General features: G+C 41.9%; 1 protein-coding gene across 10 annotated transcripts in view; it reads left to right on the top strand.

The window, feature by feature from the left end:
* The first annotated feature begins 491 nt into the window (after positions 1 to 491).
* RC3H1 (ring finger and CCCH-type domains 1) overlaps positions 492 to 14,296 on the top strand; it is a 71,163-nt gene continuing 57,358 nt past the window's right edge. For 2 of the 10 annotated variants that reach the window (XM_072733066.1, XM_072733061.1), the window contains exon 1: positions 1,805 to 1,909. The gene's annotated coding sequence lies outside the window, so the exon portion shown is untranslated. Of the gene's footprint in view, positions 763 to 861; positions 907 to 1,299; positions 1,624 to 1,804; positions 1,910 to 14,296 lie in introns of those variants that run through there. The other 8 variants (XM_072733067.1, XM_072733063.1, XM_072733068.1 and 5 more) reach the window with 8 other exon arrangements.

Below are 14,296 nucleotides of genomic sequence, written 5' to 3'. Positions count from 1 at the left end.
AGGGAGAAGCGAGGAGGAGGAAAAACAGGAGGGACAGATTAATCTGTTTTTCCTAGCAGGGGAATGAGGTCTGGCTCCTTGAAGAGGGAAAGGCCATCCGGGAGGCAGACAGCCTCTAGACTCGCATACACTAACCCAATCCCTGTGCGATAGCTGCAAGTTAGTTCTTTGCAGGGTCGGGGTCACCACCGAGCAGGCTGAAGGGGAGGTTACGGGTTCAGCCCACTCCAGAGGGGAGCGATTCCAGTCGGTACAACGACGTCAGTTAGGTGTCCCGAAAAGAAGCCGGAGTCGGAGTAGCAGGAGGGGTCAGCCACTGAAGAGCGCCGCGCAGAGTCTGGGAGAGGTGTGCGGCGTGTCTTACACATACTACAAAGCCCCGTCCCAGGGACTCAGTTTATCGGGTTAAAGGCGGTAGCTTCTCTGAACGTGGCCCCGTTCTCGGCGGTGACGTCCGCACGGAGGAAGGGCAGGGTGAGCCAGAGATCCCCGCCCTCCCGGCCAAGACCCGAAGCCACCGAAGGGGAATCACGGCAGAGCGGTATTAGCCGGGTGCTCGCCCCCACGAGGCCGTCTCTATTCTGGACGACTGATCTGGAAATTAGGACTGAGCGACGGGGGGGCCGGGGGGGTCATTCCAGTTCTCTCTGTCACGAGCACGGGGTTGGCGAAGCGCGCTGGTCTGGACGGGGTCTTCCCGCCACCCCCAAATCAAAATGGCTTCTTTTCCACGAGGGACAAGAAACTTTCAATCATCGCAAGGTTCGCTTTTAGAGCTAGGAACTCGTCCACCGGCCGGGCCTCCCCGCCCCTCCCCCCCGCCCCTCCCCCCGCCAGGTATCCCCGTCCCCTCGGGCCTCCAGGCGGTGTCGCCGCGACGGGAAGCCCGACGTCTCTGGGGACTCGGTGAGAGCAGGGGCGAAGGGCAAAGCTGCTGTGACACACTCGAGAAGAACCAGCCCTCCGGGGCGGGGGGCGCGGGGCGCGGGGCGCGGCACCGGGGCCGAGGGGCGGCAGGGGAGGAAGCCCAGGGGCACAGGGAGCGCGGCGCTCCGAGGAGACGTCAGACATTTCCCAATCCCCGCTCGCCGCCGGGCGCCGCGGCGCTGCGGGGGGAGGGCTGGCGGGCTGCGGGACCAGTTCGGCGGCTCCGGGCGTGGGTGCGCCCCGGGGGCTGGCGGACGGCGTCGCGGGCCTCCCTCCCGGGCGTTGGCGGCCGGTGACTCAGAGCTTTCCCCGCGCGCCCCGCCCGGCCCCGCCCCCCCGCGCGCCCCGCCCCCGGGGAGGAGCCTCGCCCTCGTCCCCGCCCCAGTCTCCGGGGCGGGCCGGAGCCCGAGGAAGAGGAAGGGGACGAGGACAACGAGCGACGGGGCGGAGGAGGAGGAGGAGGAGGTGGAGGAAGAGGAGGCCGACCAACAAGATGGCCCCTGCTGCAGGAGCAGCCTCAGCAGCAGCAGGTGGGAGGCCGGAGGCGACGCTGGCGGTGGCGGCGGCGGCCGTGGCCCGGCGGCCTGGGACAGAGTCAGAGTCGACGGTGGCGGCGGCGGCGGCGGCGGCTGCCGCGGCGGTGGCGACGGCCGCGGGGACTCGGAGCTGAGAGGAGCTGCTGCTCGGACCAGCGCGGTGAGCGAGCAGCAGGCGGCGGCGGCGGCGGCGGCGGCGGCGGCGGCGGCCACGGCCCGGGGAGTGCGGCAGTCGCTGCCCGGCCTCCGTCGGGAACAATAGGCGGCCGCGGCGGGGAAGGGGCCGTCCCCGCCCGCCCTCCGCCCCTCGGCGGCAGCGGCCGGCCCCCCGCGCTTCCCCCGCCCCCCCCGGGCCTCAGCCCAGCCGGCGGCGGAGGGGCTTGTCAGCGGCCGGCGTCCCGAGGCCTGAGGCCTTGGAGCGCGGCCGGGAGGGCCTGCAGGAGTGGGTAGGCCGTGGGGAGGTGCGGACGCCGCCCTGGGCGAGGGGAGGGGGCCCGAGGCTGCCCGGCCCGGCGCGTTCTCTAGGGCCTCGGGCGCGGTGCAGAGTGTGCGCAGGAAATGCTTTTTGGACCCCCGGCCCGTGGGGGTGGGGAGGTGCCGGCGGCTGTAGACGGGCACCGCCTCCGCGTCCCCGCACCTCGGGGCTGCCCCCTTCCCTGACCCCTGAAGCGCTCGCCTTCCTCGGCCAAGCGGGTTTCACGGGGTCTCGAGCTCCCTGAAGCTTCTGGAGATGGAGCCAGGTGGTCTTCTCTCGCGCTGATGGCGATGGGGAAATTGTGCATGCGGGTGTCTTAAGAAAAATTTTGAGTGCAACAGCAAAAAAAAAAAAAAAAAAAAAAAAAAAAAAAAAAAACCCATACAAGGTAAAACGTGATTATCGGTAAGGGAGGGGTGGGGAGGGGTGGAGGGCTGAGGGATGTTCTTAAAACGTCCCTTCGCTCCGGTTCTCTCTAAACCTGAGTTATGCCCACGTCCCGGGTGAGAGGGAAACAAGGGCTCTTTGGGACCAGTAATAATATAACTCTTGACATCCCAGAATAGTCCACGAAACTGGAAACAAAGCCACTAACTGGCGAGGCGAAGACAAATTGTAGTGTCTGAATAGGACTTTTCTTCAAACGAACCGTTTCTGCACTGTTTAATGTGCCTCATAAGAAATAACTAACAACATGAGCCCAGGATGGCCCTAACGAAGCATTTCTTCAGGAGAGAAGTGGTTCCTCATCCCCAGGCTAGAACTTCTTGTGCCCTGTCTCCTGTTTTAATTTTGCCTTTCAGTCTTTTATTCTAAGACTAACCGTTGCTTTGGGTTTGATATTTGGTTTCTAAAGCAGATGTTAATAGGATTTCAAAACTTCTTTGTAACTTTCAAAAACTGGAAACAACTGTTCTCTTTTGAATGTTTAGGCTTTTGGAGAGGCATATAACAATTACACCCGGCAGTGGTGCCTGTAACTTCAACAGTTAATTGCGACAACACCTAAATTTAGTTTTTTGTGTGTGTGTGTGTGTGTGTGTGTGTGGCATCTACCTCGTCCCATTTCCATTGTTGGGGCGGGGGCGGGGGGAATGATTCCAGTTACTTCCATTCCAGTTTGTATGTAGGTTTGCAGATATTTATATTAAAATTGTTTGGATGCAGCCGGGAAGATTGCTTTCTACTGTTTAACATTCAGTTACTTGGTCCCTCAATTCGTGTTCTTGAAAGGAAAATTGACCTGTGCAGAAAAGATGCCAGTTAATGTCTTCCATCCAGTTTTAGGGTAAATTTCTACTTAGAATTGTCTGTGTTATAATTCGAAGCATTTTAGTGTATGTGAAATTTAATGAGTGGCACTAGTCCTTAATTCTTTCAAGAGAATTGACTGTAAATATACTAACAGCCAAATAAACATGGAGGTTGCACTATCTTATTGTTTAGAATTATAGTGGAAAAATATGCATAACTCTCATTTTATGCCTAGTGTAAATAATGTGGATGTTTTGACTTTAAAGTGATGGGGAAAGAACAACTTTCACATGGTTCCAGCTAATAAGTCTCAGAAAGAACACTTTTTTTTTTTTTTTTTTTAAGTACTGGAATCCATAATTCCTTTTTTATGCTGGATTTTGTTGGGTCAGCACAAAATGCAAGTAGAGTCTATCTTGTAATGACCTTATATTTATCTATGACCCTAAACCTATTAGACCGTACAAATTCTTAAGTTGTAAGTGGGTAGTGTGCTTGGTTATTTAAAAAAAAAAAATCTTGTGTGAAGGACCAATTTGCCTCTTAATATCATTTTCCTGAAAACAAAAGATTTTTAAATGTGGAGGTTTTGTGTTTGGATGTTGGCTCAACAATTTATGGGTAGGGTCTGGGTCCCTATTTATGTTTAATTTTGAAAATTTTTTTAGAGAGTTCTAGTTTTAATAGTTGTCAAAACTATTTTAAGATATGATCCCCACATTGTCATATTTTTTCAATGTTTAATCCTATAATTTCAGTTTTTCAAGTAATATTTAAGAATTTCTCTAAGGTTTGGAACCATAGCTTAAGAATTAGATTTGAGAAAAAATTAGATTTGAATTTTCTTGGTAATATTAAAAGTTACTATATATTTGATTAATTTGAAGAAATTTGAAAGGATTTTTTGTACATAAAAAATGAGTTTTTTAAAGCATCTCTGTTGAATGAGTAAAAATATTCCCATTTAAATTCTCCTATTTTGGCTGTAATATTGGTGTTAATTATTCTCATTTTATATATGAAGAATATGAGGCTAAGAGAAACTATGTAACTAGCAAAAAGGCCACATAATTAATAGGTTACAGAGCTTCCTCAAACCCAGGTCTTGTGGCATAAATTAGATGCTTTACTACTGCCACCATGTGTCTCAGTGTTTAGTTTTGAAGCCTCTCCTATGTTGACAGATTTCCTTTTTTTGACCAGGAACTATGCTTTGTAATACTGTACTTGCTTTTAGCCCTAATACCTTTCTATTAACATTATTTATACCCTGCCAAATATTCACTTATAAGTTCATGTGAATTACAAATGAAACGCTTATTTTTGTTTTTAGCAAATTTAAATGCTGTTGATCTAGTAACTCATCTATTTACATAGGAGAGATTTATGGCATTGCTATAATGGTTTCATGGCTTTAATTTGCTATGTAAACAGTTACTAAATTGTGCCTTTGAACCATTTCATGGTAATTTAAAAATGATTTTAGTAACAATCAGGGATATTCAAGCTGGGTCAGCTAACATTTGAAATTCTTCATTTATAATTTTTTAAAGCCACAGATCATTTAGAATCCTGCAGCATTTTTTATGTCTAGATCTTAGGGATTCAAAATGGAATTTTAGGGGGGCGTCTAATCAGTCTACTTTTGGATATATCTTGAGAATGGTTGGTACTCAACAAAGTGAAGAATACACTGATAAATGATCCTTGTTTGGTGGATACCTCGGAGCAAGATGTTCTTTGGCAGGGTATACTGACCTGGTTTAGCTTTGGCCCTGTCAGCACTCAGGAGTTCAGGTATTCTTTGGCATTAGATTCAAATGGATTTAAATTCCCACATCAGTCTGTGTCATAACAGTCACAGTAGATTTCACAATTAGCTGATTCTGTAGGATGCTCTTGAAGATCTCCTTCTCTTGTTTAGTCCTGGAGTCTAGGACTAGGATTTGGATCAGGACTAGCCTTGGAGATTGTTATGGCATAAGATTAATTTTGTCTGGCATTATACAGAGGAATTTTTTTTTTATTTCAGAGTTTAAGTAGATTCTATATATTTTCAAGTGACCGGTTTACTAATCCTAAATAATGTCACCCTATATCCCCAAGACCGTTAACTTCAGCACAATTATTTATATCCATTATTGGTCAGATTTGTGCCTGTTCACTTCTTACATAATATTCTTGTTTACTCTTTATGTAATATTAGACACTTCTTATTAGTTCACAGTATTTTCTTAATTGGTTGAGGTTTGGGAAAAGAATTCTAGTAAAAAAATTTGTGTTGACCTTTTAAGCACAGGTAGCTGACTGAAATTGTGACCTGCCAAGAAGGAATAAATATTTTAAGGTTCATTTATATTTTTATTTTTTTTAAAGATTTTATTTATTTATTCATGGGAGACACACAGAGAGAGAGAGAGAGTGAGAGAGAGGAAGAGAGGAAGAGGCAGAGAGAGACCCAGGCAGAGGCAGAAGCAGGCTCCATGATGGGAGCCCGACATGGAACTCAATCCTGGGTCTCCAGGATCATGCCCTGGGCTGAAGGTGGTGCTAAACCTCTGAGCCACTGGGGCTGCCCTCATTTATATTTTTCTTTGAGATTATTAGCAAATGTATGTCATATGTCATATGTTAGCAATATTTTGATGTTAAAGCATTTTAGCATTGATGTCAGTACTTAACTCTCTGATTATTACTATGGATATATGGTAATAATTTAACTTGTAATGCATCTAAAAATCTCCAAGATCTAAATAGCATTTGAACATGGTAGCAATGTTTTTGAAGAAGAGTTCTAAGGGGATCATTATATACATATATGTCCATATATATTATATATATATCTTAACATAAACAATTTTTAAATTAAGGTTCAGTTCATTGAACATAAAACTAGTTATTTTAAAGTAAGCAGTTTAGTAGCAGTATATTCACAATATTGTGCAACTACCACTGTTTAATTCCAAAACCCTTTTATCACCCCCAAAGGAAACTCTGTAACCATTAGGCAGTTACTCCCCATTTCTCCCTCCCCTTGGTCCTTAGCAACCAGCATTCTACTTTGTCTCTGTGGATTTAACATAAAATTATATTGAATCAAGATTAAGGAGCAGTACTATGTATAATTGAAATTGCAGAAAAAACTTTGGGATATGATTGTTAGGAATCAAAAACCACCTCATTCTTTGCATGCTTCTCTTGAGTACAGTAGGCAGGCTGCCAGGGACTCTTTATGGAAGAAAAGTTGAAAGTCACAGCAATTTGCAGTTTTAATTTTGATCATTCCAAAGGAGTTCTACTCAAACTCTCAGACTCATTTGTATTTCCTTATTGGGTTATGAGAATTAACTAAATTATAATGTTCTATACAAATATGAGCACTGGTATTTGTTAGTTTGTTCTCTATAATTTATTTGCCTTTTGATTTTTCTCTTTTTTATCTTACCCCTCCTTTTTTTTTTCCTTAATGTGTAGAAGAAACTTGAAATGTTAACAGACAAGGACTTTACCTGAGATTATATTGGAAGAAGATTTTTAGGTTGAAATTCTTTGATCTTTATGTATCTAACTTTATAATTATTTTATTCTGATAATTTTTTAGGATATGTAGAATTATAATTTGCCTGACTCTGCTTTTAATCCATGTTGAATAAGTCTTAAAAACCTAGGTTTTAGGGACGCCTGGGTGGCTCAGCAGTTGAGTGTCTACTTTTGGCTCAGGACGTGATCCCAGAATTTGGGATCGAGTCCCACATCAGGCTCCCTTCGAGGAGCCTGCTTCTTCCTCTGCGTATGTCTCTGCCTCTCTCTCTCTGTGTCGCTCATGAATAAATAAATAAGTCTTTAAAACAAAACAAAAAACCCCTAGGTTTTGGCTCTCTAGGTGACTCCCACCAAAAACATGGACACTATTACTGAAGCAGTTGATTTCTGGCTTTTTTGATTGGTTTAGTTCATGAATCGAGAGAGAAGACTATTAGGCTTTTTTTCTTTCTGGAATAATGTACAGACTATTAGGCTTTTTTTCTTTCTGGAATAATATACTTGGACTTAAGCAAGTAAGTAAGTAATCTCTACTCCCAACATGGGGCTTGGACTCAAAACCCCAAGATCAAGAGTTGCACACTCTACCCATCCATGTAAGCCCGGCACACCCCTTTAAAAAGATTTTTTTTCTTTTTAGTAATCTCTACACCCAGAATCAAGAGTCGCATGCTCTTCTGACTGACCCAGCAGGTGCCCCAGACTTTGTAAATTTAGAATTGCTAAATTTGAAGTTTAGATTTTGGGCTTCGGAAATACTCTTGTATCTTTATCTTAAATTCAAAATGGTAACCAGCCGCCCCCCCCCCCCCCCGCCCCGGGAATTAAATTGAGATCTTAAAATTTATGGTGAGAAGTGCAAAATAGGTTTTGTGTTATTAGTAAAGATTTGTAATAGTTACAGAAGATCAAGGTGAAGAATATTTTAAATTTTGATATTAATCTCCTTCCCCCTCCTTTAAACATGATTTTAAGTATTCATATTTTCTTAGTTGTTTTCAAATGTCAGAGTTCTTATCAGAGCTGATCCATATTATTGTTGGTGACCTTGATACCCCTCTGGCCCTAATCTTGGAACCAGAAGGGCATATGAAAAGTCACCTTATTGATCTCCCCTTTTTAAGGGTAAATTTACTTAGTTAAAAGAACAACTTAAAAAGTGATGAGAAGAAAGAATTACTTAAGAATATTTAAAAATCAGGACTCCTGGGTGGCTCAGTGGTTTAGCGCCCACCTTCAGCCCAGGGTCTTATCCTGGAGACCCGGGATCGAGTCCCGTGTCGGGCTCTGTGTGTGGGGCCTGCTTCTTTCTCTGCCTGTGTCTCTGCCTCTCTCTCTCTCTGTGCCTTTCATGAATAAATGAATAAAATCTTTTTTTTTTTTAATTTTTATTTATTTATGATAGGCACACAGTGAGAGAGAGAGAGAGAGGCAGAGACACAGGCAGAGGGAGAAGCAGGCTCCATGCACCGGGAGCCCGATGTGGGATTCGATCCCGGGTCTCCAGGATCACGCCCTGGGCCAAAGGCAGGCGCTAAACCGCTGCGCCACCCAGGGATCCCCGAATGAATAAAATCTTAAGAAAAAAAAAGCAAAAACGAATATTTAAAAATCAGTGGTTTCCTTTATAGTGATTTTTTTCAGAACAGTATTAATTCTTTGTAAATATTTCTTTGTTTTTATATATGCCTCATTAATTTTTATAGCAACATTGGAAAGCTAAGTATACTAAATTAATAAATTTAATCATTGGGGTGCTTTAGTTGGTTAATCATTGGACTCTTGTTTTGTTTTGTTTTGTTTTTAAAGATTTTATTTATTTATTCATGAGAGAGAGAGAGAGGCAGAGACACAGGCAGAGGGAGAAGCAGGCTCCATGTAGGGAGCCTGATGTGGGACTCCATCCCGGGTCTCCAGGATCAGGCCCTGGGCTAAAGGCGGTGCTAAACCACTGAGCCACCCGGGATGCCCCTGTTTTGTTTTGTTTTTAAATATTTTATTTATTTATTAGGGGGGGGGGCAGGCTCCATCCAGGGAGCCCTACATGGGACTTCATTCCTGGTCTCCGGTATCACGCCCTGGGCTGAAGGCGGCACCAAACCGCTAAGCCACTGGGGCTGCCCGGACTCTTGGTTTTGGCTCAAGTCACTATCTTGCAGTCCTGAGATTGAGACAGAGTGAGGCTCCATGCCCAGTGTGATGTCTGTTTCAGATTCTTTCTCCCTCCCCCTGTCCCTGCGGCCCTATGCCCACCCTGTGCTCTCACACCCATTCATGCATTCTCTCTAAGGTAAAATCTTAAAAAAAATACATTTAATCATTAAAATAACATCTTTAAATGAGGTGATGTTTAGAGATCTATGCTAAAAAATACGGTTTAGTGGAAGATTTCTGAATGAAATAGGATGATTGTATTCTTAGCTTTATTATAGAATAGTAGTTCATCTTTCCAGGTCCCAGTTTAGAATAGGAAGTATACAAAAAGACTTAATTGTTACAAGATTAATAACCTCATCATCTGCACTAAGGCACTGATTTAGGAGCTCTCTTGGTTTGTACATAATTCTAATAAATTTGATTATCTGTTCTTTAATCCCATAGCAGATTAAAAGGTGCAAATTAGCTGTGGGAGTAGAGGCACTGTAGGTAAAAGGGACAGCAAGGGGGGGGGGGGTGACAGGGAAAAAAAAACACATTAGCTTGGGGCCATTTAACATAGAAACAGCACCTCATTAGACTCTGTGTCATTAATTGATTATTGTATTGTGCTGTATAACCTATTCCTGATGATAAATTCATTGTGGGAAAATTTAATTATGTTCAGAATTTTGGGAGTCCTAAAAATATTATGACATAAGCTTTGGAGTCAGAAATATCTAGGTTCCCATCTTTTATCACTTAAGCTTTATGATTCTTCATTTCTAAAAACAAATGGTAATACCTTCCTTTAAAGATTTGTTTTGGGGGCACTTGGGTGGCTCAGTCAATTCAGATAAGCAACTTATTCGATTATCTGCTCAGGTCATGATATCAGGGTTGTGAGACTGAGCCCTCCTTACCTCAGGCTCTGTGCTGGGTGTGGGCCCTCCTTGAGATTTTCTCTTTCTCTCCTCCTCCCCCCTGCTTGCTTGTGTGCTTCTACTCTCTAAAATAAATCAAATCTTAAAAAAAAAAAAAAGCTTTGTTTTGAAGTTTGAGATAATATACATCTTTTTTAAAAATTTTTATTTATTTATGATAGTCACAGAGAGAGAGAGACAGAGACAGAGACAGAGACACAGGCAGAGGGAGAAGCAGGCCCCATGCACCGGGAGCCCGACGTGGGATCCCCGGTCTCCAGGATCATGCCCTGGGCCAAAGGCAGGCACTAAACCGCTGCACCACCCAGGGATCCCGAGATAACGTACATCTTTAGTATAGTACCGGATACCTAGTACTCATTCAATAAATGTTATTTTCCTCCTTAAATTGTTTAACAAAAATTGTTTTAGAAAGATACTCATCTAGAATATTTGAAATAGTTTTGCTACTCAAGCTACATATAAATTGCGTAGTTTAGGACGAAATGTATGTGTACTTTTTTTTTTTTTTTAGGTTTTATTTTTAAGTAGTCTCTGCATTTAGCATGGGGCTTGAACTCACAACTCTGAGATCAAGAATCACATGCTCTACTGACTGAGCCAGCCAGGTGCCCTATATATGTACTTTTGAAGTAGTGGTTAGGAATGAGATACCATTCTCATTTTCTGTCCACATCAGTCTTTCATTAATACAGATCTGTGCTCTTCAGTACTAGCTGCTAGCTACAAATGGCTGCTTAAATGTAAAATTTTTAATAGACTTGATTTCTTTAGAGCAGTTTTAGGTTTATAGAAAATTGTCTTGAAGGTGCAGAGTTTCCATATACACCTTCCTTTCAGTTACCTCTATGAGCATCTTGTATTCGTATGGTGCACTTATTATAATTGATGAGCCAATGTTGATAAATTGTTATTAAATTCCATAGTCATTCCTGGTCATTCCTGGTTCAAAATTCTGTTTTTGTGGTGACATGCTGTTAAAGAGTGGTAGGCTTCCATATTTAAGTGCTGTATTTAAAAAAAAAAAAAAAAACACCAAAAAACATGCACCTTGGATTTTTTTTTAAATTAATTAATTTATTTATGATAGTCACAGAGAGAGAGAGAGAGAGGCAGAGACACAGGCAGAGGGTGCAGGCTCCATGGCCCGGGAGCCCGACGTGGGGTCTATCCTGGGTCTCCAGGATCGTGCCCTGGGCTAAAGGCAGGCGCCAAACCACTGCGCCACCCAGGGATCCCTGCACCTTGGATTTTAAGCTTTGTTTTGAAATGCTTTCCCAATAATTAGTCTTTTAAAACCCATGTTTTATATGTCAAATTTTACATTAATTACTCCATTGAAATAAGTTTTTGAACTGTTTTGATTGAACGTTCTTTGCTTAAATTTACTTTTCTTTAAATTTATCAGAGACTGAAATGTAAGGCTCTCCATATATTTAGAAAAATTGAGTTATAGGTTCTATGGATTGACTCATTAACTGAATCAATTTTTTCAGAAATGTAATTTTAATATAGGTCTGTAGGTCTGCAGTTGATGAAAACCTGTTAATAAGGGCAGAGAAGGCCAACTTATTTTCTTTCTGTTGCTTTTTTTTTTTTAAAAGATGGTTTTGTGAAATAATAAAATCCTTAGAATAGATAATCTCTAAATGCATTTAGGAGCAACTTAGAATATCACAAAGGCCAGAGTAGATAATGTTCTTATGAAAGCATCATTGAATATTGAAGTAGTAGCACCTGGTTTCCTAATGATTAACATACGTTAGTTAATTCATTGTACTCAGTGTCAAGATAAAACTCAACAGTCTCTTAGGTGCATAATGACAAAATGGTAAGGGGGGTGGAGGGGAAAGAAGTAGGGAGTAAAATCCTGTCAATAGATTCTCCACATTTGGGAAAGATTGCAGGTTCAATTGTTAATTTTTTTAACTCTTTTTTTTGTTTTTAAGACTTTTTGTAGAGCAGTTTTAGATTCACAGCATAATTGAGAAGAAGGTACTTAAGTTTCCCATATACTTCCTGCTGTCAAACATGCACATTATCAGCATCCACCACCAGAGTGGTATATTTATCGCAAAAAAAAAAAAGATTGATGAATCTACATTGAGATATAAAGTACATAGTTCACATAGGGTTCATTCTTAGTTGGCACATTCTGTGGGTTTGGCAAATGTATGATGACAAGTATTCATGGTTATAGTATCATACAGAGTATTTTCTTTTTTAAACAATTTTTATTTATTTATTCATGAGAGAGAGAGAGAGAGAGAGAGAGAGAGAGAGAGAGGCAGAGACACAGGAGGAGGGAGAAGCAGGCTCCATGCTGGGAGCCTGATGTGGGACACTATCCTGGGACTCCAGGATTGCGCCCTGGGCCAAAGGCAGGCACTAAACCACTGAGCCACCCAGGGATCCCCCAGAGTATTTTCATTACCCAAAAAAATCCTGTGTTCTGCTTACTGATCCCTCCTCACCCTAACTCTTAGCAACCAATGATCTTTTTATTGTCTCCTTAGTTTTGCCTTTTCCAGAATGTCCTGTAGTTGGAATCACACAGTAAGTAGCCTTTTCAGATGGCTTCTTTCTTTTAGCAATGCATTTAAGTTTTGTCCATGTTTTTTGTAGCTTGATAGCTCATTTCTTTTTAATGCCAAATAATATTCCATTGTCTAGATGTACCAGTTTATTTTTACATTCACCTACTGAAAGACATCTGGTTGATAGCTTCCAAGTTTTGGTAGTTATGAATAAAGCTGCTGTAAACATCCATTTACAGGTTTCTGTGTAGTCAAAATATTAAACTCCTCTGGGTAAATAGCAAGGTGAATGACTGTATGGTAAGAGTACATTCAGTTTGTAAGAAACCAACAAATTGTTTAAAGTGGCTGTCCCATTGCCCTGTTCTATATCTTTTTTTTTTTTTTTAAGATCTTATTTATTTATTCATGAGAGACAGAGAGAGACACAGAGACATAGGGAGAAGCAGGCTGCATGCTGGGAGCCTGATGTGGGGCTCGATCCCAGGACTCCAGGACCACACCCTGAGTGGAAAGCAGACACTTAACCGCTGAGCCACCCAGGCATCCCTGTCCTGTTCTATATCTTTGCTACCATTTGGTGTTGTTGGAGTTACAGATTTTGGCCATTCTGTTGGGTGTGTAGTGGTATCACGTTTTAATTTGCATTTTCCTCATGGCTTTTGATGTAGAATATCTTTTCATGTTTTTATTTGGAATACAATTAAATTTCATTTCAGTAGGCTCCATACCCAGCATGGAGCCCATCATAGGGCTTGGACTCATGACACTGAGATCAAGAGTCAGACACTTAACCAACTGAGCCATCCACGTGCTCTAGAATATAATATTGTATAATTGGAATCAGACAATATATACTCTTTTCCGATTAGCTTATTTATTCTTATCTTTTTAATTTACCACTTCACTTTTAGTTTTCCTAGCTTATACATATTTTTAAGGATATATTTAATTTTGGAGACACTTTATTCTACATTAATTGAAAAATTTATTGTGTGGTGATACATCCTGCTGTCTTAATCCCATTGCCATTCAGCTTTATCTTTTATGTGAATTGTCCCAAGTTGACTATCTTTAGAAAAATGAGACTTGTTACTGTCAGGCAGAGTAGTAATTTTTTTCAGTCATTGAACAATTATTGAGCAAATATATACAATGCAACATACAACAATACGGACTTTCTCATTTCATATTTCTCAGAAACATGAGAGGAATACCTAATATATGCTGTGCTACAAAGGATTTCTTGAAAGAACTTCCTGAACTAAGTGGGACTTTAGGATGAGTAGAGGTTTAACATTCTAGATTTAGGGGACTACTTGAACCAAACAAGACCTAGAGTGAAAAAGAATATATTGTGTGCAGGGAAATTTGATATGTCTGTTGGTAAAGAATAAAATATGAGGCAGATAGTGATGAAAAGTCAGATTGGAGGGGTAAGTGGGGGCCACATCCTAAAGATCTTTATGGCATGTCAACTACTTGATCTTCTTCAGGCACCATCAAAGAAATTGTTGATGTTACTTGTTTTTTAAATTGAAGTATAATATATATGGAATTAAGCATGCCTTTAGGGGTCTATCTTGATGACTTTTTAAATATATACACTTGTAATATACCAGATCATTACCTAGACCAAGATATACAGGGTCTCTAAGAGCACTTAAGAATTCTTTCTTCTTTTTCCCAGACAATACCCTCCCTACTGTCACCCACCTTTCCTAACAGTTATTCTGACTTCTAGCACCATGGATACTTTGCCTCTTTTTAAATGAAGTCATGCATCATGTATTCTTTTTCCTTCCTCTATAAATTAAATCTTTCAGTAGGTGCTATTTTGTATCTGGCTCTGTTTATTATAATATCTGTGAAATACATTCACCTTATATGTAACATATCAATCTTTTATTATTGCTATATAGTATTCCACTGTGTGAATTTATT

Source organism: Vulpes vulpes, chromosome 13, assembly GCF_048418805.1.
Source record: "Vulpes vulpes isolate BD-2025 chromosome 13, VulVul3, whole genome shotgun sequence".
Classification (NCBI taxonomy): Eukaryota; Metazoa; Chordata; class Mammalia; order Carnivora; family Canidae; genus Vulpes; species Vulpes vulpes.
This window is presented reverse-complemented; position numbering and strand designations above follow the sequence as displayed.